This window comes from Canis lupus, chromosome 15 (genome assembly GCF_011100685.1).
Source record: "Canis lupus familiaris isolate Mischka breed German Shepherd chromosome 15, alternate assembly UU_Cfam_GSD_1.0, whole genome shotgun sequence".
NCBI classification, from domain to species: domain Eukaryota; kingdom Metazoa; phylum Chordata; class Mammalia; order Carnivora; family Canidae; genus Canis; species Canis lupus.
This window is the reverse complement of record NC_049236.1, coordinates 61092882-61118438: the sequence shown is the minus strand read 5'-3', so window position 1 is coordinate 61118438 and position 25557 is coordinate 61092882. Positions and strand designations below refer to the sequence as shown.

Sequence of the window (25557 nt, the reverse complement as noted above, 5' to 3'; positions counted from 1 at the left end):
TCGGGTGGGATGACGCGTCCCTAGGAGGACATCCCGGTGTCTGTTCCTTTTCCTCTCCAGGCTCAGAGGACAGGTCCCCTTTTTCAGGAGCTCAGTGCTGCACCCTTAGGCATATCCCGAGCACTTTCTCCCTTCTACTGTATCCTCAGCCTCTTCTCTCTGACTTTCTCACTTTCTCCGTGTCTGTTCTCTTATCTGTAAGATGGAGGCAATACACACTAGTTTCCAATGTTGTTACAAGCATCAAATGAGATCAGAGAACCTGTGAAAATGCTAACTTTTCCTATAACAGCTATATGTCTTCAAGTATTGTGATTTATACTCTAGGTTTTTAAGTGTAGAAAGATTTTATTGGCTCCCTTAGAAAGGTTTTATATAGTATTGTTCTCTAAAATACCTACAGAGAACAGTTGCAAAAATAGATTCATAAGCAGAAAGCAGGAAAGGAAAACAGGATTACATGTATGCCAAGTGTTAAGAGGGAACTGAAGGGAAGATACTTAAAGGTATGAGTTTGCAAAGAATTATTCATTTGATAGTCATTTTGGGTTGTCTTCGCTCTACTTTTTTCCCCATAAGGTGATATTTTCTTCTCTAGAACTAATCAGAAAAATGTTTGAGTTCTGAAAGTACATGTTTTAAAATTGATTTAAAAAAATGACGTATTGTCTTATGTTCAAATTTGTAAATTGATATAGCGCTTTGAATGAACAGCAGGACATAAAAACACTTTTGAACAGGAACAGTATTATGAAGCATTACAGATGCTTCTTTTGGACTAGCTGCTCATTTCCTAAATAGATTTATTTGATAGCTTTTCTCATTTAATAAAAGGATGAATTAGAAAAATATGAACAGATTGTAATAACCAAAAATAAATGAACTTGACAACCTGGAAGAGGAGCAATTGCCAATGGACTGAATAATAATGTAGGAGAACTTTGGCATGAACAATTTATGTATGAATAAGAAAATTCTTGACATTTAAGTTTAGAACAGACTGCCTAGAGTGGATTTTGGAAAAAAAAATAACATTTTTAATATCCTAAAAAGTATTTTCTAAAATATATTGTCAACTGTGTTTTACCTAACAATTTTAAATATCTTGCTTTTCTCTCCACCTCCTCCCTTCTTCTTTTATTTCTAAAATCAAAAATAAAATCTTGATAAAGATGACTCTAATGAACACTATAGAACTTATTATTTTGATTCCGTATTACCCCTAAAAAGTGAAAAAGTCCATCTTCGGCTTAAATATCTTGATTACAGTTGGTATCTTTGAAAGTAGAATCATCATCTTTTTAGAATTTTCATTCTAGCTGTTCCTTGCTACCTGTGTAATCCTTTTTTTTAATTTAAGTTTTATTTTAATTCCAGCTTAGTTAACATAGTGTTGTATGAGTTTCTGGTGTACAATATAGTAATTCAACAGTTTGATACAACACCCTGTGCTCATCATGACAAGTGCCCTCCTTAATCCCCATCCCCTATTTTACTCTCTCCCCCCGACCCATCTCCCCTCTAGTAACCATCAGATTGTTCTCGATAATTTAAAGTCCATTTCTTGCTTTATCTGTTTCTCTCTCTCATTTTTTCCCTTTGCTTATTTTGTTTCTTAAATTCCACATATGAATGAAATCATATATTTACCTTTCTTTGACTCTCTAGCTCCATCCATGTCATTATAAATAGCAAGATTTCATTCTTTTCTGTGGCTGAATAATATTCCAGTGTGTGTATGTGTGTGTATCTCACACCTTCTTTAGCCATTTTTATCCATTCATCAAGTAATGAACATTTGGGCCGCTTCTATCTCGGCTGTTATAAATACTGCTGCTACAGACATGGGGGTGCATGCATCCTTTTGAACGAGCGCCCTGCTGCCTGTGTGATCTTGGGCAAGTCGCTTAACACCGCCGAACCTCAGATTCCTCATATATAAGAAGAAAATAATAATTCAAGAATATTATGATAATCAAAATGAAGTAATGTCTTTGACAGTATGTTAAAAACTATACATTTTATGAACTATACAAAAATAAGACCTTTACGTGTTACACGGTATCATTGCCTCATTGCAATTGTCCGGAACCACGTATCAGAGCATCTGGGCAATTGAGCTTTTATTTTTCTTTCATACATTTGGCATTGCGGAGAACCATCCAAGCAGCCAGAAGCCAATTCTGCATGAATCTAGTTAAGCATTTAGTGGAGGACCTTAAAGAGGGGATCGACTCTCTTTGGATTGCAGCTAAAGAAGCGAAGGCACAGAAAGGGAGAAACCCAAGGGAAAAGCCACAGCTCACTAACAGTTAGAGCAGGACTCGGGGCTCAGGTGTCCTGAATCTTTCCTAATGGCAAACCTTTCATTCTTCCATCCTACCTTCCTTCTCGCAGGATGGGGATACAAACCAGCGTTTATGGACTCTGAGCTCGCTCTCAGGCACTTTCTGTGGGTTCTTCCAAATGACAAGCATTGGTTGAATGGGAATTTAAAGATAAAGATAAAGAAGGCACCGCCATTGCCCACAAGCAACCACCGAGCAATAGAAGAATAAATGTGTCTGGAAAGAGCTGCGATAAACTGGGATATGTGCTTTAATATAAAAAAAATTTTTTTAAAGGGTCAGCACTAATACTAACGAGGGGACCAGAGAGGTCAGCGTAGATTCCTGAAAAAGGAGCCGCCGACTGATTTTCACGGGGACGTGTGTGTGTGTGTGTGTGTGTGTGTGTGCGCGCGCGCAGGGGAGGGGGTGGACCTGAATGAGAACACCCCAAAGAAGAAAGCACAACGTGTGCGGAAGTAGGGAGGAGGGCGGCCCGCGCTCAGCGGGTGAGCCTCTGCCTTGGGCCCAGGGCGTGACCCCGGGTCCTGGGATCGAGTCCTGCATCAGGCTCCCTGCATGGAGCCTGCTTCTCCCTCTGCCTGGGTCTCTGCCTCTCGCTCTCTCTGTGTCTCAATAAATAAATAAAATCTTTAAAAAGAAAAAAAAAAAAAGAACAGTGACGTCTTTGCAGAACAGCGGGCCCGTGCAGCCCAGTGCGGGCGGGCGGGATCCCCAAGAGGAGGGCGAGGAGGGCGAGCAGGGTGCCAGCTGGGAGGTCCCTGAAGGACGATGGTGCGGGTTGCTACTGCTCTGGCTTAGAAGTGAGACAGTCAGATGGCACGCAGATGCCTGTGAATAGGCAACCTGAACCAGCGCTTTAGTATTACCACTCCTCTGGGCATCCCCTGCCCCACAGGTTTGGTCATTTAAAAATGCAACTCATGAAAAAAAATGTAAGAATCAATATGCCTGTCAGTTACATTAATTTCTGCTGGCCAGCATGTTCAGGGAAAGGGATTTTCAGCAATAAGCTCATGACTCAAGGAATGTAGGGGCGAGGAGGGGCGAGGGGGGCCGAGGCTGGGCGAGGAGGGGGAGGAGGGCAAGGAGGGCGAGTAGGGGGAGGAGGGGCGAGGGGGGCGGAAGAGGGGGAGGAGGGGCGAGGGGGGCGGAGGAGGGTCGAGGAGGCGGAGGAGGGGGAGGAGGGGCGAGGGGGGCGAGGAGGGGTGAGGGGGCGAGGAGGGGCGAGGGGGGCGAGGAGGGGGGAGGAGGGGCGAGGGGGGCCGAGGCTAGGCGAGGAGGGGGAGGAGGGCAATGGAGGGCGAGTAGGGGGAGGAGGGGCGAGGGGGGCGAGGGGGGGTGAGGAGGGTCGAGGAGGGGTGAAGAGGGGGAGGGGGGCGAGGAGGGGCGAGAGGGGCGGAGGAGGGAGGGCGAGGAGGGGCGAGGGGAGGAGGAGGGCGAGGAGGGAGGAGGAGGGAGGAGGAGGGAGGAGGGGTGAGGAGGTGGTGAGGAGGGGCGAGGAGGGGGAGGAGAGGCGAGGAGGAATGGCGCCGCGGAGGGGAGGAGGCCGAGGAGGGGAGGAGGCCGAGGAGGGCGGGCGCGGCGCGGGCGCGCGGGGAGCTGCGGGGCTCCGGGCGGCACCGACCCGGGTCAGCGGCTGGTCCCTCCCCAGCGCGGCGGCGGCGGCGGCGGCGGCGGCGGCATCTCCCCGCGCAGAGCCCGGAGGGTTGCAGGGGTCACTGCGGGGGCGACGGGGGGGCGCGGGCCGCAGGGCTCCGCGGCCAGGTGCGCGGCCGGGAGCTCGGGGAGCCACGGGGAGGGCCCAGGTCGCACAAGGGTGGCGACAGCCGGACGGACGCCCTGGGGTCCGCTGCCTAACGCCGGCAGCCTCGGGCCGCATCCCCGGGCGGGGGACCGCGCTCCCGACCCCCAGGGCGCCGGAGGGCCCCACGCGCATCCCGGCCCCCGCTAACCCCGGCGGGGCGCCCCGAGGCCCGGTCACCCCACTTGGGCCCGGGGCCGCCGCCGTCCTCTTGACAAGTGGCCTCAGCAGCGCAGGCTGCGTCTCCTGGAAGGGCCGCTGCGGAGGTCAAGGGGTGTCGGGTTCCTTCGCGTCCCTAAGGCAGGCGGGAGGGACTGTGCCTTAAAAATCCATTAATACAGCTGGTCTTTTTTTTTTTTTTTTTTTTTTGATTTTTAAAGATTTTATTGATTTGTTCACGAGACACAGGCGGAGGGAGAGGCAGGCTCCCCGCGGGCCGCGTCCTGAGCCCAGGCAGATGCTCAACCCTGAGCCGCGGGGCCCCCATCCAAGCCCATCGCTCGTCAAAGTCCTCAGTTTCCTGCTCCGAGGCTGAGCAGCCGCGCCCCCGCCTTAGTCCGCGCGCTCCGAGGAGCAGAACCAACAGGATGCGCGGCCCAAAGCGCTGCAGCCTGGGCCCAGGGCAGTCGGCGGGCACCAGCCTTCTCGCTGCCGGGGCCCAGTTTGTTTCTGTGCAGGCCTCGGCCGTTGGACCAGGCCCGGCCACACTGCAGAGGGCGATCTGCTTTACTCGCTGATTAAAATATTGATCTCATCAAAAAAAAAAAAAAGAAAAGAAAAAAAAAACCCTTTCACAGCAACATCCAGAATAACGTTTGATCAAACACCTGGGTGCCATGGCCCAGTCAGGCTGACGTGCAAAGTTGCCCATTGTACCATCTCAAAAGCATGTTCCGAGAATTAAATGATTTAATACGCGGGAAACACTTAGGACAGGGCACCTCACACTCATTGACTACTAAATCCTATTATTTTGTGGTTGTTACTATTCAAGCAGTTACTCAGCGTGGCATTGGAAAAAAAAAATGCTGTTTTATAGCTCGTATAAGGAGGATATGAGACATTTTAAGTGATCATGAAAAATAGCAAACGTGATGTAGATAAGAGCTTCCTAGTAAATTGTCGGATGTTCGCATTCAAATTGAACCTTTGTCAAGAGAAATACATTTAGGTATCTATCCCAAAGCAAATAGACTGGAAAAAAAAATTTCTTTTACAGAGCTTTCCTTGGCACTTTTAGAGATACAACTCTTTCTTTCCCCGTGGCTAGAAAAAGCCCAGTTCCTCAGATCGGATCAGGAAAAGTAGCTTGCTTCCATTTAAAGCTCAAATCTGTTCCTCGTCTTTCTCTCTCTGTTTTGCTACTGCTGGGAAATCAGTGTAAAATTAAGGCCCAGCTCGTAAAGTCTTAGGCCGCGGCAGAGCTACATTATTCACACTTAGTTCAAATGAAGAAGTTCGTGACAACCAGAGAAGTCCTGAAAGATCCACAGGTCCCAGGAGGACTTGGCTTTCTGCCCCATAGATCATTCGAGAACGTACCTGGGGCCACCCTGCCCGCCCCCTGTCGCCTGGTCCTGGGGATCCTTTGCTGCCTGCTCGGCTGCCCGCCTGCGGACCTGACCCCTTCGCCCAGAGCTCAGAGATGAGCAGGTGCTCGCTGGCGGTGATGTGCCCTCCCTTTCTTCATTAATTGGGAATTCCCTCAAAGCTTTTTTTTTTTTTTTTTTAATTATACTTTGTCGGGAACTCTCTACTCAGATTCCTTAATAAGCCATCTCTTTGCTCAAACAATTTTCTGACTTTCCATTTATTTCAAGATGGTTTGAAATTACCATCTTATATTATAAACACCCTTGGTCTCCCCCCCCCCCCCCCCCACCGCCCATGGACATTGAATTGCTTGCTTTCCCCTCTCTGGCATCTGGGAGTTCATCCCACGTGTCGATCACTTTGAAGCTTTGGGTATGAAAAAGCGTTATTCTGCTGCTTTCCTTTTGTCCCAAGCTCTTTGTTTCTCAGCCTTATTAATAGTTAATCTTACAAAGGCCTCTGCTCGCTTTGCAACTGCAGTCGTCCCTAGGTGGGTGTTGGTGTAACGCAGCCGGCCAGGGTGAGGAGGGGCAGGTGGAGTGGCTGCTCGACTGGGTGAATTGAGGAAATCAGGCAACGGTGTTATGGTGCCCTTTGCCCCTCCTCTTGGGTCCCCCCGCCCCTCCAACTCTTGAAGCTGTGCTCCTCCCTTTCCGTTCCTCCAGCCAGTGCTCCTCCTCTGCTTGAAGATCCTTCTGTCTCCGAGAAGCTAATTTTTACGTGGGAGTTAAGGACCTCATGGTGCCCAGTACGCGCTGGTTAGCTAGCTTGTGCAAGCCCACCCTGAATGCCTGTTAATCACTCTCTTGAGACCCTAGAGATCCCATCCTCCCTCTGTGTTCCCATCCAGCAGAGTATGCAGAAGAATGTCTGTTCAGCCTTTAAGGTCAGCGGCTCTGGGGATGGCCAAGTAGGAGCATCTCCCTTGGAAGGAAAAATGTCCGGGTGGCAAGCCTTGATAGCCTTGCGAACACTGGCGGTGCAGGAGGTCAAGGGCCACCGATAGTCGCTGGGTTAAGTTGCTATGATATAAAAACTTGCTGCAGGTAGATGGCCATAGCAGACACTTTGTCCAGCTGGCCACTCCTCAACTCCCTGTCTGTAACTTCCCCCAATACACCTATGTCTCCATCCCTGTCTCCAGTTCTTTTGGCTTAGAGTCCGCTGGGGTGTGGTGACACGAATGTTACTTCTTATTTCCCTTTTACACGAATACCATCCGAGGAGAGCAATGTTCAACCCAAAGAAGCAAGAGTTGAACCCAGGCTCCTGGGTTGGGTGGACAGCATGTCCTTCCAACCACATTATATAGGTGGTTTCATACTCTATTTGTCTGAGAGTCTCTAAGGGAGGCCTCACGATGCAGTAGATCGCGCTGCTTCCCGATAAGTGTACAAAATATAATACAAACTCCTGGTTCCCCATTCCGACTGCCCGGCCGTGCTGGTCTATTCATCCCCCAGTTGCTGACAGTATTAGCTGCTGATCATTCACAGCCTCAAAAGAATTCCCACTCACCAATCGAAGCCTCCTACCTTGAAAATTCCTGGGCAGTTGTCCCACCTCTGGGTCAGCCCACCGCCTCGGCCAGTGCTGACCTGGGACACAGTACACAATCCCAGCCACCTCACCTACAGCTCGAGCTACGGAGGGTTACAATTCAGGCTCCTGACTTTCTCATAAATAAACTCAGAGCCCGAAGCTGGTTTCAGCTAACTCACATCCTTGCCTAGGACAATGCCTTTCCCTGTTCTGTTTCCTGCACTTCCTTCTAGAGTTATCCTGAGAGTACTGCCTCAAAATCAGTTGCACAAGAACGCACCCTTAGGCTCTTGCTTCTAGGGGACTTGACTGAAGGCTCTGAGCTTTGGGAACCAGCAAAGCATGGGACCTGAAAGAGAGGAGGGGGCATATTTTGCAGAAAAAAATCTGGTATTTAAAATTTAAAAAAAAATAGCTCTGAAGCATCAAGGAGAAAATCAGAATTTTGGCTTTTTATTTATTTTATTATTTTTTTTTAATTTATGATAGTCACAGAGAGAGAGAGAGAGGCAGAGACACAGGCAGAGGGAGAAGCAGGCTCCATGCACCGGGAGCCTGACGTGGGATTCGATCCCGGGTCTCCAGGATCGCGCCCTGGGCCAAAGGCAGGCGCCAAACCGCTGCGCCACCCAGGGGTCCCAGAATTTTGGGTTTTTAAAAGGGTTTTGTATTGCTTACATTTTGAATTACACGTGGCAGGACGTCTAATCTCTTGAGTGCTTAGTTACTCTATATGTCTTAATCAAACATTGGCAGGCAGGAAGGAGATCTCTCACAGACTTTGTTTTTCAGTCACTCAAAACTGCATGCCTCTGTGGATTCATTAAAGGAAAAATATATATAAATTTTATTTTATTTTATTCATTTTTTAAAAGATTTTATTTATTTATTCATGAGAGACAGAGAGAGAGAGAGAGAGGCAGAGACACAGGCAGAGGGAGAAGCAGGCTCACTGATGTGGAGAAGGAGCCTGATGTGGGACTCGATCCTGGGTCCCCAGGATCACACCCTGGGCTGCAGGCGGCACTAAACCGCTGTACCACCGGGGCTGCCCTATATAAATTTTAGAATTCACAAATTTAACGATGTGCAATTCTCATAACTATAAATGAATCTTCCAAAAGAAGAGCTTTGGTGAGTTTCTAGGTGGTGATGCCTACTGCAGGGGTTTTGCATGTGGCCACTCTAGGAGCTAATCCTGCTCCAGGGAGGTATAAGAGGCTCTGGTATTTTCTGCATATTAGAGGAGGTCAGACCACTTCCTGTCAAAACCCCGAGCTTATTTTGCTGGACATCCTGTTTAGAAATCTCTCTTGGGGTGCCTGGGTGGCACAGCCAGTTAAGCCTCCAATGCTTGGTTTTGGCTCAGGTTGTGATCTCAGGGTCAAGCCCTGAGTCAGGCTCTGGGGAATCTGCTTGAGATTCTCTCTCTCTCTTTCTGCCCCACCTACTCATGCTCTCTCTCTCTCTCTCTCAAATAAATAAAAATCTTAAAAGAAAAAGAAAATCTATCTCAAACACAGGGAAAACCAGAAGAGTTTATTTAACCTTCCATGGCAGCAGCTCAGGACTGACCATGCAGCTGTGCAAACGTAGGTCATCCTCCTAGTAGATGGGCCGTATCTCTTCAGTGTTCTAGAGCCCAGAGTCTTGTCTGTGTAGCTTCACATCTCACACTGAAAGCAGCTAGATCCATCCATGTAAGGCACGCTTTCTGCCCATAAAGTTAACACCTCCCTTGTTCTCATTCTGCATCTCCTATGGTTTTGCTCTAATTAGAGGACTTGCCACCCCATCCCTGATCTACTTCCGGGCCTTCTCACTTCACCTTGGTGTTTGGGTTCACGTGGTTTGATTCTCTGCTTCTCCTTTACTTTCCCCTCTTTCCTACCTCCTCATAGGAGCTTCTGCAGATGGCTAACTCACTTGGGCATCTTCCAGGGTTGTCCCTGCCCTGACTCGTTTTTCAGTCATACTGTTGTCTCGTAATGTCTTTGACAATGTCCTTCATGTATCCCTTACAATAGAATAAGACAAGTAGAACACAAGGGAAGCCACCAAACAATCACTGCCGAGTTCCAAATAGATTAAGCTCTGAGATTCTACTACCTTTGCTCCAAGTTCTGTGACACCCCAGTGGGATGGAAGGTGAGCTGATTTCTTGAACCTTTCCATTGACCTCATCCCATCGACCAGGTTTCTCACTAGGGGGATGCTAGCTTACAGGATGCCCCCCTCTCCATGTTGCAATTCCTAAAGCTCTGGGACCAGGGTCAAAACTCTTTTTCTATGCTGACTATATGGTTTGCTAACTATCTCTTATTGCACCTACTATGTGCACATCTACACTGTGCCAGATACTCCTAGTCATTATTTTTAATCCTTATTGCTCATGCAGGGGTAAGTGTTATCTCCATTCTGCAAATGAAGTTGTGATTGAGAAGGGTGAAGGTGAGACATTAAGTGACAAATTTGATTAGTGTCTGACTTTCGAGCCTGTATTTCATTGTCTCTTTTTTTACTGTCATCCAACCCCTCATCTCAGCCTAGCCACTGTCATTTGCAGGGTCCCCCCGTGTTAGTTATCTCTTGCTGCATAGCAAGCTTAATGGCTTAAAACAACACACATTTATCGTCTCCGATTCCATTGGTCAGAAGGCTGGCCGTGACTTAGCTGGCTTCTTTGCTCAAGGTCTCACAAAGCGTAAGCAAGGTCTCAGCTGGGCTTCATAACGTTTTGAAGCTTGGCGTCTTCTTTCAGCTGTTGGCAAGATTCATTTCTTTGCAGCTATATGGCTGACAGCTCTGGTTTTATTGGCTGTTGACTGGGGGTCACCCTCATCTCCTAAAGACCTCTCCAACTTCCATGGGCAAAATACGGCTGTCACTTCTTGAAGAGCAGCAGGAGACTCTCTCTGCAGTGTGCTATGAATGGAGTCTTATAAATTTACCATAATTAGAGGAGTCATATCCCACACCTTGTCCATACTCCATTGATTAGAAGCAAGTCACAAGTCTGACCCACACTCAAGTGGAGGGGATCCTGTGGGGAGGATCTTACTGGGGTCACATGAGGATGTTTCTGCTACACTCCCTTACCAGAATTCTCACAAGGCTGCTGGGGAAGGTTAGGAAGGCATAGCCCGGAGCACAAGAGAGAAAGTTCCTGCTGCAGCTGCAGGTTCCAGCTGCCATTTTTCTCCCCCATGTAAGTGGGGAGGATATTATTTATCTACTTTGCAGGGGCAGGGTGACAATTTGGCCATAGAATGCTTTTGATACCCATGATGAAAGGCTCTTTATAAAGCCAAAGTACATTTTTTTCCCCAAAAAAGAAAAATAGAAAGAAGTCATCTGTTGCTAGGGAAACCACAACCTTTTGCTGTGCTTATTTGGAAAAGAGGCATATTCAAGAGTCTTCACCGTAGGAACAGAGATTGTGCTTTATGTTGGTGAGAATAAACAAAGGAAAAATATCAATCCTCTCGAATGAAAAAAAAATCCATTATCTTGTATCTTGCTGAAAAGATTTTATTCTCAGGGGTTCAATTCAAGATTCACCCCTCTTTCCCCCTGCTATTTTTGTCTCGAAATTTCCTTTGAAGTTGGCGGAATCTTTGGGTCTCGGCAAAACGCGAGAAGCTGAAAGGAGACTGGGCAAGCTAGCAAAAACTCCTTTCAGGCTGGCCTGTGTAAGAGGCTATGGGCTCCTCCCCTTCTGTCCAGATCGTGCCTGGGCACTAAGTCAACAAAGAGTCTCACAGCATTCCCTCTGGTACTCATGCTTAGCATGTCACCAGACTTTTCATATCATTGCTTAAATGATCACATTCTTCTACAGACACTGTGGTTCGAGTCATGCTTCTAAAAAGGCAGTTCTGTTTTCAAGTATCTGGAATCTTAGCTACAATAGTCTGATGCAATTGGACTCAAAACACTGCCTTTAGACCCTGTAGATCCAAGTCTCCATTGTGGCGTGGGAAGCGCTTCCTCTTCGAGTGCCCTGGTGAACGGGCCCCAGGAGCACAAGCCTCCCATCCGCAGGGCCAGGCTGCCTGCCACCGTCTCTCGAGGCCCAATGGAACTACTGGTTACAATCTCTTCAGGGATTTTCTGGGGATATCTTACTTGTGGAAGGGTGGAGGGGACACAGAATGGGGCTAGGAGGAGCTAGTAACTAGAATGTTCTGACCTACAGAAATATTGTTACATAACATTGGTGTATGTCTGAGAACATGACTCTGGGTTATCTTCACTTAAAATCTAAAAATGAAGAGAAAAGGCTTCTGGAAATTGAGGAGACTATTAATTTGGATTGGCCTTGTGTGTAGCCTGAATGCCATGAATTCCTCTCCTGTTAGTCTCTGTAGGAAAAGTATCCCAAAGTGGATTTTATGTCTTCTCTCCCTAGGTAAAGAACTGTGTGCTGTTGAAGACTGTTTTCTCCAACTCCTTCAAAATGTCCATGATCATCAAGAGGCTGGGGAGAGGAGTGTGGATTCAGGAACCTGAGGTATCCAACACCCACGTTCTGGGTAAGTAGAGCCTCGCAGGGGGGTTGCTACAATGCGAACGGTAGATAGTTACCTAAGAAAGGGAATAACTATTTTATTTCTACTTTTTGTCTGGAATGTTCTTCTCATACTTCTTTTCTCTGTGAGACTACTTGTGTCCTCACGAGGCACTATTTTATTCATTATTGTGGTGACATTAAAGCTTTTTAATTCAAGCTGTTAAATTCTCTCTTGGAAAAATTCTCAAATGATTGCAGCTATAGTTTAAACCAATCTTACACTGAAGATCCTAAATATAATTCAAATAGATGTGGAATAAAAAATGCATTTTTTGGTTCAACTTAAAAGAGTTAAAATGTGAAACTTGAAACAGTGGTTAGAATTACTATTTTGCCATAGTCATTTGTATCATAATAAGAAAGAATTATATGAACTAGATTTCTAATTATCATTCAATCTCAATAGGGCTTAAATTTATAACTTTCTAAAGGAAAAAACAGCCATTTTAAATTCTGCATCTGCCCACAAAAGAAACATTACATGAAGCCAGATGTGTGAATTATGGCAAATTATATGGAAAACTTTAGGGAATATGAGAAGTAGGAAGGTTTGAAAAAAGCAAATGTGCCATTGTATTCCCCAATTTTCAATATTACTATACTAATAACTAAAGAAACAATGATTTTTGTTAGAAGCTAGGAGTGAAAATGCTAATATTCTTCTAATTACAAGTTATGGGCAGCATAATATGTTACTAATAGCACTAGATGCTTTGTTAGTATTCATAGTGTAAGAAAAAAAATCAAAACCACTCAGTTTGACATGGTTGCATATCAATAAAGCTTAGCTGTTTTTAAGCTCTTCTTCAAAAGTAAATCTGACAGGCTAGTTTAAAAATATCTATCTACAATCTTTGCCTTGTAGGTTTCTACATTGATGTGAGATAAAAAAAGCATCAAGAAGGTAAATGAAATGGGCAGAAAGAGTAAGAAAAATTGGAAACACTTAACTGTGGTTAGCTTGGTCTGCCTGGAGATAACAGAGTGTATGGCTTACAGTGGTAAGTTAACTCATCAAATGTATTTACTGATAGTTCATCTACTTGCTATTTTAGATCGATTCATAGCCTAAATATAACGCTCTGGGAGCAGTAGTTTCATAAAGTGGAAAAGAGAATTAAAAATTAGATATAATTCTAGAAAACAATTCAAGAAAAAATTTGCTAGGTTTGAGAAAAATCCATCTTTCAATGTCAAATTAAACTTAATTCTATGGCTATATTAACAAGTTAGGAAATGACAGGTGTTGGCAAGGATGTGGAGAAAGGGGAACCCTCTTACATTGTTGGTGGGAATGCAAGCTGGTGTAGCCACTCTGGAAGACAGTATGGAGGATCTTCAAAAGTTGAAAATAGGACTACCCTATGACCCAGCAATTGCACGATGAGGTATTTACCCCAAAGATACAGATGTGGGGAAACAAAGGGGCACCTGCATCCCAATGTTTATAACAGCAATGTCCACAATAGCCAAACCATGGAAGGAGCTGAGATGTCCATCGACAGATGAATGGATAAGGAAGATGTGGTGTCTATATATATAGACACACACATACATACAATGGAGTACTACTCGGCCATCAAAAAAAAAAAGAAATCTTGCCATCTGCAACTACATAGATGGAACTGGAAGCTATTATGCTGAGTGAAATAAGTCAATTGGAGAAAGACAATTATCATATGGTTTCACTCATATGTGGAATATAAGAAATAGTGAAAGGGACTATAAGGGAAAGAAGGGAAACTGGGGAAAAATCAGAGAGGAAGACAAACCATGAGAGACTCTTACTCTATGTTGGCGAATTAAATGTAAATAAAAAAAGAAATTGACAATTAAAATGGCGAAGTTTCAAATACATGACTAGAAAATCTCCTATTCTTTTTCATTGGCCAGATACTGTCATGTGACTTGTCACGCCGCATTTGTCGTGGAGGGTGAGATAGTCACAGACTCTGCTGCCTCTGCCTTGTTTTGCTCTGTGGAAGAGGAACAGACATGACATCAGATTTGTATTTTTCAAATCTCACACTCCCTTTGTGCATATACAAATGCAGATACGACATTTTATAGTTGAAATGTACTTTACCGATCAACGAATGATAGATCTGAGACCTAGAGATATAAAGTGGTTTGCCTCAAGTCATGAAGACACATAGTATTGGAGCCAAGACTAAAGTGGAAGATTTCCTGGTACTTAGTTCAGTGCACTCACAGCACGCCACTGAAGCACCAGAATTCGTTTTAATTGTAGGAAGTAAATATAAAAGTGTTATACTGTGATTTTTGGGACTCTTTGTGGACTTCCACAGGACACGTTTTCCAAATGATTTTGGAAGCTTACGTTAACACCTGCTGCTTTTAAATAAATGAAAACGTTTTCATTCTTTATAAATTTTTCCTGCTTCCACTATAAGTGCCAACAACGGTACCCAAGCTGTCAGTATCTCCATTAAAAAAATACAACAGAAAGTGGTTTAAAAAGTTTTATTAAGGAAATGATGAGCTGAATTAGAGCCAGAATTGTGACTTGGATGTGATTGGTTACTAATTTCCATAGTTTGTCATCTTTCGCTTTCCCACAGATAACTGCGCTGATAGAGACCCCAAGAAGATTGAGCAGTGATTTAAACATCTTTTATTGAGGTTAGCATGTTTAAAATGAAGCAAGAAATGCATCTGGTTAGAATTCAGAGTCTTTGCAGTGAATTGTTTCAATAACAATGCTGATGCCAGTGGATTTTAAATATTCTTAAAAGGGTTTGCAAGTGCACACCAACATTAGGGAATAGCCCATGGTCACTTGGAGCTTAGTGGTAAGTGCTAATGTCAAGGGTTCCAGCCAGTATTTTCCCTGAAATCCCAAAGCCATTATTTGATAGAACTCGAATTCAAACTTGCCTTGTCAGATAGACTGAGACAAATCTAGCATATAAAGGTTAGTGAGCAAGAAATCATACTGAACTGAACTTTGCCTTCTCAATAAAGAGAAGTTCTTTTTTTTTTAATTTGTTATAAAACTGCTTTATTTATTTATTTATTTACTTATTTATTTTTTTGGTATTTTTTTTATTGGAGTTCGATTTGCCAACATATAGTATAACACCCAGTGCTCATCCCGTCAAGTGCCCCCTCAATGCCCATCCCCAGTCACCCCATCCCCCCGCCCACTTCCCCTTCCATTACCTTTTGTTCATTTCCCAGAGTTAGGAGTCTCTCATGTTGATAAAGAGAAGTTCTTAAAGGAACTGCTTGTTGGGGACCAGAATTTGGCCTTGACATCCTCAGGTCAGGCTGCGGATCTCAGCTGCTGTCTTACTACAACTTGGCATTTTTAGGGACTTGCATAGCCCATAATATGAATCCATACTTAACTCTTTAATATGATTCTGATCACAGTTAGAAGCATGAAGGCTAAGATAATATTTTTGTGGTTTTTAAATCTAGAAAAAAGTTTTAATGAGTAAGGTTTGGTGGGACATTTTCCTCTCAATTTTGTCACTTTGATGTTGTCACCTGGCATAACACAATGAGAATACAGCCAGATCTTAAAACTAGGTGCCCATATCTTACCCCTATTTGTGATACGTAGAGGTTGGCGAACTTTTACTATAAAGGACAAGATAGTAAATGGCTAAGGCTTACGGGTCATGTGGTCTCTGTCACAATCACTCAACTCTGCTATTGGATTGCAAAAGTAGCCACATGAAGTAGATAAATTAATGAGCACCACTGTATTCCAGTACAACTTTTCGCACAAAACCAAGATGTAGGCTGGATTTGGCCGATGAGCTGTAGTTATAGTAACATATCTAGAGTGAGAAAACTCTTCCTAAAAAAAAAAAAAAAAAAAAAAAATTCCCTAAGCTTTGAAAGTCTCTTCGCTAAACTCCTGGGAGAATGATTCCGTGGCATGAGTTTTGCAAAAACAGTTCTTTGTAACTTTATCTCCATTCATAGGATATGTGAATATATACTGAGGTTAGTTGGTGGGAAGCAAAAGAAAAAAATCAACCATTATTCTCTTCATTTAACAGATTATGAGGGAGTATAAGACTAACACTTGCAGAGATTACAAAATAAATGTAACTGATTTGTCAATGCCAAAAGATAGAAGTAATCAATTTAGATCACTGCAGCCTGGAAGTCTACTAAACAGAATGAATTATCCAGCCCATTAATTTAAGAATTGGCTTGTGTTGTGAGAACTTCTCTAGTTATTGATACTCTCATTTATATTTTGGCCAATGAAAGAGTAATTTGCCATTGTAATTGACCTCTTAGATCTTGAAAAAAAAAAAAAACTAAAGATAATTCCTATTTTTGAGGCATATGTTTTATCATCTGAATTGCTGTTAAGAATTTATAATACCACTGGGTAAATAAATAAGCATTGGCCAATAAGTTGCTTGAGGAAAACCAGACAGTCTGCCAAATTAAAAAAAAATCAAATATAGGAAAAGTTCAACGTATTTCCTGTGTACTTTCAAGATATTCCATTTGGTTTTTAGTCTCTGCTTAGGGAGCAGAAGCTATGAGAGTATTGTTTCTAGATACGCTGTACTTGTGTTTTTATAACTTACATGAATTGTAGACTGATAAGGGCTGAGGAGGTGTTAGGACCAAGAATGAAGTTATAGGGCATGATGAAAATAATAGAACCAATATGCTTGATAAATAAGTTTGTTATAGGTTCAATGAAGAGTAGAAAATTAATAGAAAATTTATGCTAAAATATGAATATGATAACCAGGCATATGTAACACTTGATTTAATCATTTTTTGATTCTAGAAAAGGCAAAAATGTGATGGCCAACCTACAGGATAGCCTCAGTGTTCCTGCATTCTGATATTCAGTCCCTTTGTGTAGTTGCCTACCACAGTGAATAAATACGGACTTGTGTGACCTATGGAATGTATAAGAAATATGACTTTTGAGGCTAGATCATAAAAAGCATTTTAACATCTGATTTGCTCTCTTGTGGGTGGCTCATTTATTTTTAAGATATATATTTAAGGTGTATAACATGATGATTTAATATACATATAATAGTGAAATGATTGCTATAGTCAGGCTAATTAACATATCTCCTTACCCAGGCACCATTTTGTGTGTGTGTGTGTGGTAAGAGCGTCTGAAATCCACTCACTCAGCTATTCCAGTATTCAGTACAGCATTATTGCATATAGTCAGTCTCCTGTTGTACATAGATCTCTGGACTTATTCACCCTACAGAACTGCGACTTTGTACCCTTTGACCAAAACCTCCCATTCCCACCCCCACAAACAGCCTCTGTTATCTCTCTGCTTCTGTGAGTTTGACTTTATTAAAATACATTCCATGTATAAGAAAGATCCTACAGTATTTGTCTTCCTCTGTCTAGCTTGTTTCACTTAGCCTCATGTCCTCTAGGTTCATATTGTCACAAATGGCAGGATTTCCTTTTTTCTTGTGTTTGAATAATATTTCATTATATATATATAGAGAGAGAGACACTTTCTTCATTTACTCCTCTGTTGACAGACACTTGAGGTTTTTTCCCATATCTTGGCTAGTGTAAATAATGCTACAGTGAAATGGGAGTGTAGATATTTTTTCAAGATACTGATTTCATTTCTTTTATATATATCCCCAGAAGTGGGATTGCTGGATCATATGGCAATTCTATTTTTAATGTTTTGAAGGATGTTTATGCTATTTTCCATAGTTTACATTCCCACCAACGGTGTACAGAGGTTCCCTTTTCTTGACATCCTTGTCAACATTTGTTATCTTCTGTCTTTCGGATGATAGCCATTCCAACAAATGTGAGGTGATATCTGATTTACATTTTCTTGATGATTAGTGATATTAAGCATTTTTCCCCATATTCCTCTTGGCCATTTGTATGTCTTCTTTTGAGAAATGTCTACTCAGGGCCTTTGCCCAATTTTAAATTAGATTATTTGTTTTCTACCATTGAGTTGTTTGAGTTCTTATGTATTATGAATGTTAACTCCTTATCAAATGTATAGCTTGCAAATATTTTCTCCCAGACCATAGGTTTTCTCTTAACTCTGTTTTCTTTGTAGAGCTTTTGGGATCATATTCAAAAAATCATTTCCAGGCCAATGTCAAGTTTTTTCCTGTTTTCTATTTTTATGGCTTCAGGTCTTTAAGTGTTTAATCCATTTTGAGTTGATTTTTGTTTATAAAGTGAGATAAGGTTCTAATTTCATTCTTCCTCACGTGGGAAACCAGTTTTCTAAGAAATATTATTGAAGAGATTGCCTTTGTGCCATTGTGTATCCTTGGCATCTTTGTTGAGGATCAATTGACCATAAATGCATGGATTTACTTCTGGGCTCTTTATTCTATTTCATTGGTCTCTATGTTTATTTTTATGCTGGTAGCATGCTGTTTGATTACTATAGCTTTGTGGTATATTTTGAAATCAATACTGTGATGTCCTCAACTTCTTTAACTTCTTTGTTGCTGTTCAAGGTCATTTTGGCTATTGACAGTTTTTTTTTTTGGTTCCATAGGAGTTTTAAGATTGTTTTTTTCTATTTCTTTGAAAAATGTCATTGGAATATTGATAGGGATTGCACTGAATCTGCAGATTGCTTTGAGAAGTAGGAACATTTAACATTATTAAGTATTTACTGACATGAGATATCTTTGCATTTATTTATGTCTTCTTTAATTACTTTAATCAGTGTTTTATAGTTCTCAACATGCAGACCTTTCACCTTACTGATTAAATCTATTCCTAGTATTTTATTTATTTTATTTTATTGTATGCATTATCAACAGAGTTGTTTTCTTAATTTTTTTGGATTATTCATATTTAGTGTTAAAAATGCGACGGACTTTTGCATGTTGGTTTTGTTTCCTACAACTTTACTAGATTCATTTATTAGTTCTAACAGTTTTTTGGTGGAGTCTTCAGGATTTTCTATATATAAGATCATGTTATCTGCAGAGACAATTTTACTACTTCCTTTCTGAGCTAGATGCATTTTATTTATTTTTCTTGACATATTAGTCTGGCTAAAACTTCCAGTACATCACTGAATAGAAGTGACAAGAATGGGCATCCTTGTTTTGCTCCTAGTCTTAGAGAAAAAGCACTCAGCTTTTCACCATTGAGTATGACGTTAGCTGTCAAATATGGCCTTTATTTTATTTTATATTTTTAAAGATGTATTTATTTATTTGAAAGAGAGAGAAAGAGAGAAAGTGTGTGGTGGAGGGGCAGAGGCAGAGGGAGAGAGAGTCTTAAGATGACTCTGCACTAAGCACGAAGCATGACATGGGGCTCAATTTTACAACCCTGAGATCACAACCCTGAGATCTAGACCCGAGCTGAAACCAAGAATCAGAACCAGCTGTGCCACCCAAGCACCCCATATATGGCCTTTATTATGTTGAGATACATTCCTCCTATAGCCAGTTTGTTAACATTTTTATCATGCAAGGGTGTTGAATCTCGTCAAATGCTTTTTTGGCATCTATTCTGAGGATCATATGATTTTTATTGGTTTAATTTGGTTAATGTGGTGTATCACATTCATTGATTTACATATGTTAAAACATTCTTGTATCCCAGGGATAAATCTGGCTTGGTGATGGATCATGGATCCTCTTAATATTCTGCTAAATTCAAATGATTAGTATTTTGCTGAGAGTTGTTGCATCTATCTTCATCAGGGATATTGGCTTGAGGTTTTCTTTCTTTGTACTATCCTTATCTGGCTTTAGTATCAGGGTAATGCTGGCCTTGTAAAATGAGTTTGGGAGTGTTTTTTTCCTCTTTAATTTTTGGGAGAATTTTGAGTAGAATTGGGCTAATTCTTCTTTAAATATCTGGTAGAATTTACCAGGGAAACCATGGGCTAGTTATGGAGTTTTCTTTGTTGGGAGGTTTTGGATTGCTAATTCAATTTCTTTACTCATTATTGGTCTGTTAAAACTTATTTCTTAATGATTCTGTCTTAATAGGTTGCATATATCTAGGAATTTATCATGTCTTATTTGTTGTCCAATTTATTGGTATATAGGTTTCTTTCCACTTGCCCTTTAATTCTTCTCTTGAATTCAATTTCCTGCATCTGGATTCTCTGTATTTCTCTTTCTTGATTCAGTTCCCTATCTTAACAATTCCAGCTACCTTGACCTTCCTGAACTCTGAACTCTGTTTTCTCAACTCAAGAGAACCACTGGGTTCTATTTGGGTTCTGCCTCCCTGCATTGCAACCTGAAAACTCTCTCCTGGCAGTAAGTTGGGGCATTTTTAGATCCCTCTTTGTTTCCTTTTTCTCTCTCAATTCTGCCTATTGGTTCATATAGTTGGTCTAATCTTTTAGTCCTGGTTACTCCTTAATGAATAAAAGGAATTCTAGGGGAGGGGTTTTGATGGGATATGGGAGATTTTCTTGTGGTATAATTTTATATCCAGGATATGAGGTAAAGTTCATATAGTTGGTCTAATCTTTTAGTCCTGGTTACTCCTTAATGAATAAAAGTAGGAATTCTAGGGGAGGGGTTTTGATGGGATATGGGAGGAGATTTTCTTGTGGTATAATTTTATATCCAGGATATGAGGTAAAGTTTTACTGTAGTGCAATATCCCATAAAAGTAAAATCAGTTTTAGTATGTTTTCCAAATACATCAATTCTTGACTTTCATACCTTAAGCGAATTGTTAGGAAGATTATAATTGGTGATTATTTGCCTCATTAAGTAACCGTAATATTATGTTTAAGCATAAGAATATTTGTTATTAATTGAAGAATTGAAGGTAATGTTATTTTTTCCTGCTTCATATATGTAATATTTAAAAAAATTCCATTACTTAAAAACTTTTTAATTAATTGTATTATTATTAGGAAGTTTTGCTTTAGGTACTAATCATATTCTTTATATACTAAACCACTAAAGCTATTGATTTGTGATTTGGTTAACAATATTTAGTAATCTTCCCTAAACAAGAAGCCTGGATCAATTAATTGTGTGTAACCATGTATAATTCTAAAGTTCTCTAGGAAACACTAGCTTTGGGTCACAAGTGAAATCACATTTATTTTTATATCCCAATTCTGAAGATTCTCAACAATACCCTTCATGTTCAAGCAGTGTCTTAAAGCATTTCTCAGCTATTTCTGGAAATCCCCAAAGGCATGTCTCATAATGCCTATAAACCAGTCTTATATCAATGAATCACCTGCGGTTCATCATATAGCATCCACCATTTTTGACATTCACTATATATAAAGTCACTGCATGAAGTCACTCTGCTGATATGGCTGATGGCACTCATGGTGAAAATATCACAGCCTTTGCCAAGAGCATCATCTCATGATTCTTAGAGTAATAGCATAGTGTTGGTTTCTATAGAGAATATGCTTGGAATTTCTCCCAAAGTCACTCTTAAAATAGGTCAATTTCTGGCATTCATTCTTCACACAGAATCTCTCAAATATTTTATTAAAAATAGTTCCATCAGCTTCTAGCCTTTACTTTTCTAATCAATGTGATTCAAGCTGGTTTAAGGGAGTTTAAAGGGTAATAGATATAATAAATTTACTTAATTATCCTTTTTCCTTTTCTCCCTAGGGAACCTTGACCTAACCAAGCTACGACCTCTTTCTTCATAACAAAATAATTACCTCCATGTGTATTAAAGTATACAAATTATGTACTGAAAGAGGATGGAGGCTATTCCTATCAACAAATCAAATTACCGAGGTACTTTTAGAAAATTGATGCCAGAGAAGTTTTGAATAAATACATTATAAAATTCCCAGTCTCTATTAACTAGGGATGATTAATCCTATTTTTTTAAATCAATATGTATCAATACATGGGTCATTTCCTATAACTAGATTGTGTAGTTTTCCTGAATAATGATCCATTGTACTAAGTGCTTTACATCTGTTAACCTAATTCTCACAATAACTTTATGCATTAGAAACATTCATATCTCCATTTCATAACTTCCCTGAGTTACTATAGGTAGACAGGAGAGGAGCTGGGACCAGAGCTGTGTTAGTCTTACTATGATGCTTTGCCACTTTAAAGAAGTAAACTCTATAAATATTTAAGTTGATTATAATTTTGAGCCCCATTTTGAACACTTGTACATTTTTGATATACCTTTAATACCCATTTATCCTTTAAAACTTATAAATAGTCATATATGGAATTTAAGAAACAAAACAAATGAGCAAAACAAAAAGAAAAAAAAGAGAGACAAACCAAGACGCAGATTCTTAAAAAAAAAAAAAATTATTTATTTATGAGAGACACAGAGAAAGAGGGAGAGACACCAGCAGAGGGAGAAGCAGGATCCCTGCCAGAGCCCAATGTGGGACTCAATTCCAGCACCCCGGGATCACGCCCTGAGCTGAAGGCAGATGCTCAACCACTGAGCCACCCAGGTGTCCCGAAGCTGATTCTTAATTATAGAGAACAAACTGATGATTACTAGAGGAGAGTTGGGAAAGGGGATGGGTGAAAGAGGGGATGGAGATTAAGGAGTGCACTTGTCCTGATGAGCACTGGGTAAATGGAAGTACTGAATCACTCACTAGATTATATACCTGAAACTAATACTACATTGTGTGTTAACTAACTGGAATTAAATTAAAACTTCATAAAAATCATAAATTATTTTTTAAAATTGTCAGATTGTGGATGGAGCTACATAAGCTAAGTATATGGATTAAAATAGAAGATTCAGGGGTCCCTGAGTGGCGCAGCGGTTTAGCGCCTGCCTTTGGCCCAGGGCGCGATCCTGGAGACCCGGGATCGAATCCCACATCGGGCTTCCGGTGCATGGAGCCTGCTTCTCCCTCTGCCTGTGTCTCTGCCTCTCTCTCTCTCTCTCTCTATCTCTGACTATCATAAATAAATAAATAAAAATTAAAAAATGAAGATTCAGTAAAACCACTGTGTATTTTTAAATATCTTATACTGACTGTACAAGATTATTTTATTTCTCTTTTATTTTTGAACTTTTAACATATTTTCCTACATATATACAAACATATATACATACTTATATTTCTTGATAATGCTGGATATTTGGATATTAGTCTATTATACTTGAAGATTATAAAGATAATAGTTTTGTTTTGGGGTACTGTGGATTGGTATCTTTTACTCTTTCAAGTGTCATAGAGATACATCTGCTTAAATTCATTCCAGTGTGCCTAACTCTAGGCACAGTAATGGACCAAGACAATTTTTTTCTTTTTCTTTTGTTGGTTTTTTTTTTTTTTTTTTTTTTTTTTTGAGTAGACTCTATACCCAGTGTGGGGCTTGAACTTACAACCCTGAGATCAAGAGTTACCTGCTTTACTGACCGAACCATCCAGGAACAACAACAAAAAAGTTTTTTTCAAATACATTGCTAATCTTTAATTTTTTTAAAAAAATATTTTATTTATTTATTAGAGATAGAAAGAGCATGAGCACTTGCACAAGTTGGGAGAGAGGCAGAGGGGGAGGGAGAGGAACAAGCTGACTCCACACTCATCACCTAGCCTGACAAAGGTCTTGATCCCACATCCCTGAGATCATGACCTGAGCTGAAATCAAGAGTGGGTCGCCCAACTGACTGAGCCACCCAGGCACCCCAAATACATTGCTAATCTTATTTCACTGCATCCTCTTGTTTAAAACACTTGATCCATCTAACACATTCTAATGTTAATACGTTAGAACTAAAAGGGGGAAGTAGGAAGGGAAGTGTAATCATTTTGTGCTCTGAGATAGAAGTAGCACTCTTGCCTTGGTGTCAGGGCCAGCTGTGAGAAGTCGATTTCAGATATTTGTCTAGAGATTTATCTGGAAAGAATATTGCCTGCAACTGTCATATGATATCCTCAGTCTAGGTACTTCTCTGTAATTATGATCGAAGGGGCCCCTTGAACAGGCTCTTGAGCAATCAAACAGCTAGTCGTTCCCTTGGTGTGTTGGTACACTGCATGCAGTTGGTGTGTCAAGTCATGGAAGCAATGGGAGAGGATTTTGGTAAGGGAGAGGTGGACGATTCCGATTTGAGTAATTAGGGTGTTGCAGTGTGTAGCTTAGAGACACTAAATGTCTGGGGGGGGTCAGATGGTCAGAAGAAGGGGTAACATGAAGGAAAAAAAAAAGGAAGCATGGATTATGTTGATTTCAAGGTTTTATTGCACTTAAACTCTGTGTTCAGCTGAATTCCAGGGGTCAGTGCTATCAGTCGCATCTTTGACTCTACTTAGATATGTCTACTTATCCTAAACCCAAACAATGTTTCTCTTGCTCCTCAGTTTCCCTGAGAGTCATTTACTTTTGTTTTTTCTGCCCTCTTTAATTCTCTGTTGATTAAGGCTTAGCTTTAAAAACATTTTTTTCACCTTTCCAGTAGGAATCCAAAGAGTTCTCATCTTGAAATATCACTTACTAAAATTCCTTTTCAAGTTAGTTCATTAGATAGCCACCAAGGGTTAAGGATTGTTATTTGACACATTTAATAATTTGTATTGTACACACGAGCTATACTGAAGCATCTGAGAAATGACTTCTATGGAGTCCTTTGCAATTGACAATGACCAACACCAGGAAAATATTTATGTCAGAGGAGAGTTTGTGGAGGTTCCTGTTCATGGAACAGGGTCATCTACACAGTGTGTAAACAGGTTAAATGCCATTCACTGCAGTGGGGCTTTCAGAAGGGTCAGCTTTCCTATCCAGCAAGTCTTTTAACTGTGTGATTCTTTATGTAGGCTTAATTCTAACTTTGTCTATACCTTACCAAGTGTATTTGGACATAGTACTAAATATACACATTCTAATTCTTTTTCTCAATGATGTTTTCATTTTTAAGCAGTTTGTCGTATTTAGAATATGCTACTGTATGTTTATGATCTTATATGATTATAAGAAAATTAAATGATTTCTTATGATGAACTGAATGGACACTTGTCTTTCTTGAATGCATGGGGAGTTTTGCCCTTGTATATGCTGCATAAGAAACATCTAACCAATATCAAACATAATATATCCTGTACATCCGTGTAACCAATATAGATGTAAACCACATGTGGCAAACATGATTTGCCACGCAGATACCCCTTCGAGAAGGTATGTTTGTTAGCTGTAGCCTCCTCTTGTTAACCCCTTTGGGCCCACCTTAGTTTGTGAGTCAAGGTCATACTCTTCTTGAGGTGAGGCAGTCAGTGGTGAAGCAAGATAGCAGAACAAAGGCATAGCCATTTCTACCCAAATGCGATTCCTCTAACAGATCATCTCTGCTCCTGTGCTCCCCCTGGGGTAGGCAAATGCTGTTAGATCTGCATGGCTGCCCACAGGTCGTCCAGCCTGATCCCACCTCTTCTTTTCTGCTTTCACAGATGTCACCCCCCAGAAAACTTTCTGTACTCTGAACTCTGTCTCAGCATTTGTTTCCTAAAGTCAGAACCCAGTTGCAATTGTAGAGTTTTAAGGTTCACCTTAAGCTTTTGGCTTTCCTTTTAATCTCCAATTTCTCCCTAGAAATGTAAGAATTAAAGAGAAAATCTTGGGTGCCTGGGTGGCTCAGTTGGTTAGGTGTCTCTTCAGCTCAGGTCATGATCTCGGGGTCCTGGGACCAAACCCTTAGGTGGGCTCCCTGCTCAGCGGGGAGTCTGCTCTTCCTTCTGCCTCTGCTTCCAGCCTCAAATAAATAAATTA

At 41.3% G+C, this 25557-nt stretch overlaps 1 long non-coding RNA gene across 2 annotated transcripts in view; it reads left to right on the top strand.

Moving 5' to 3' along the window:
* The first annotated feature begins 9379 nt into the window (after nt 1–9379).
* The window catches only part of LOC102152071, a 43207-nt gene continuing 27029 nt past the window's right edge, over nt 9380–25557 (top strand). The window contains exons 1-5 of one of the 2 annotated variants that reach the window (XR_005370955.1): nt 9380–9435; nt 11699–11822; nt 12726–12861; nt 14443–14503; nt 21457–21588. This is a non-coding gene — a long non-coding RNA (uncharacterized LOC102152071). The remainder of the gene's footprint in view (nt 9436–11698; nt 11823–12725; nt 12862–14442; nt 14504–21456; nt 21589–25557) is intronic. The other variant, XR_005370954.1, reaches the window with a different exon arrangement.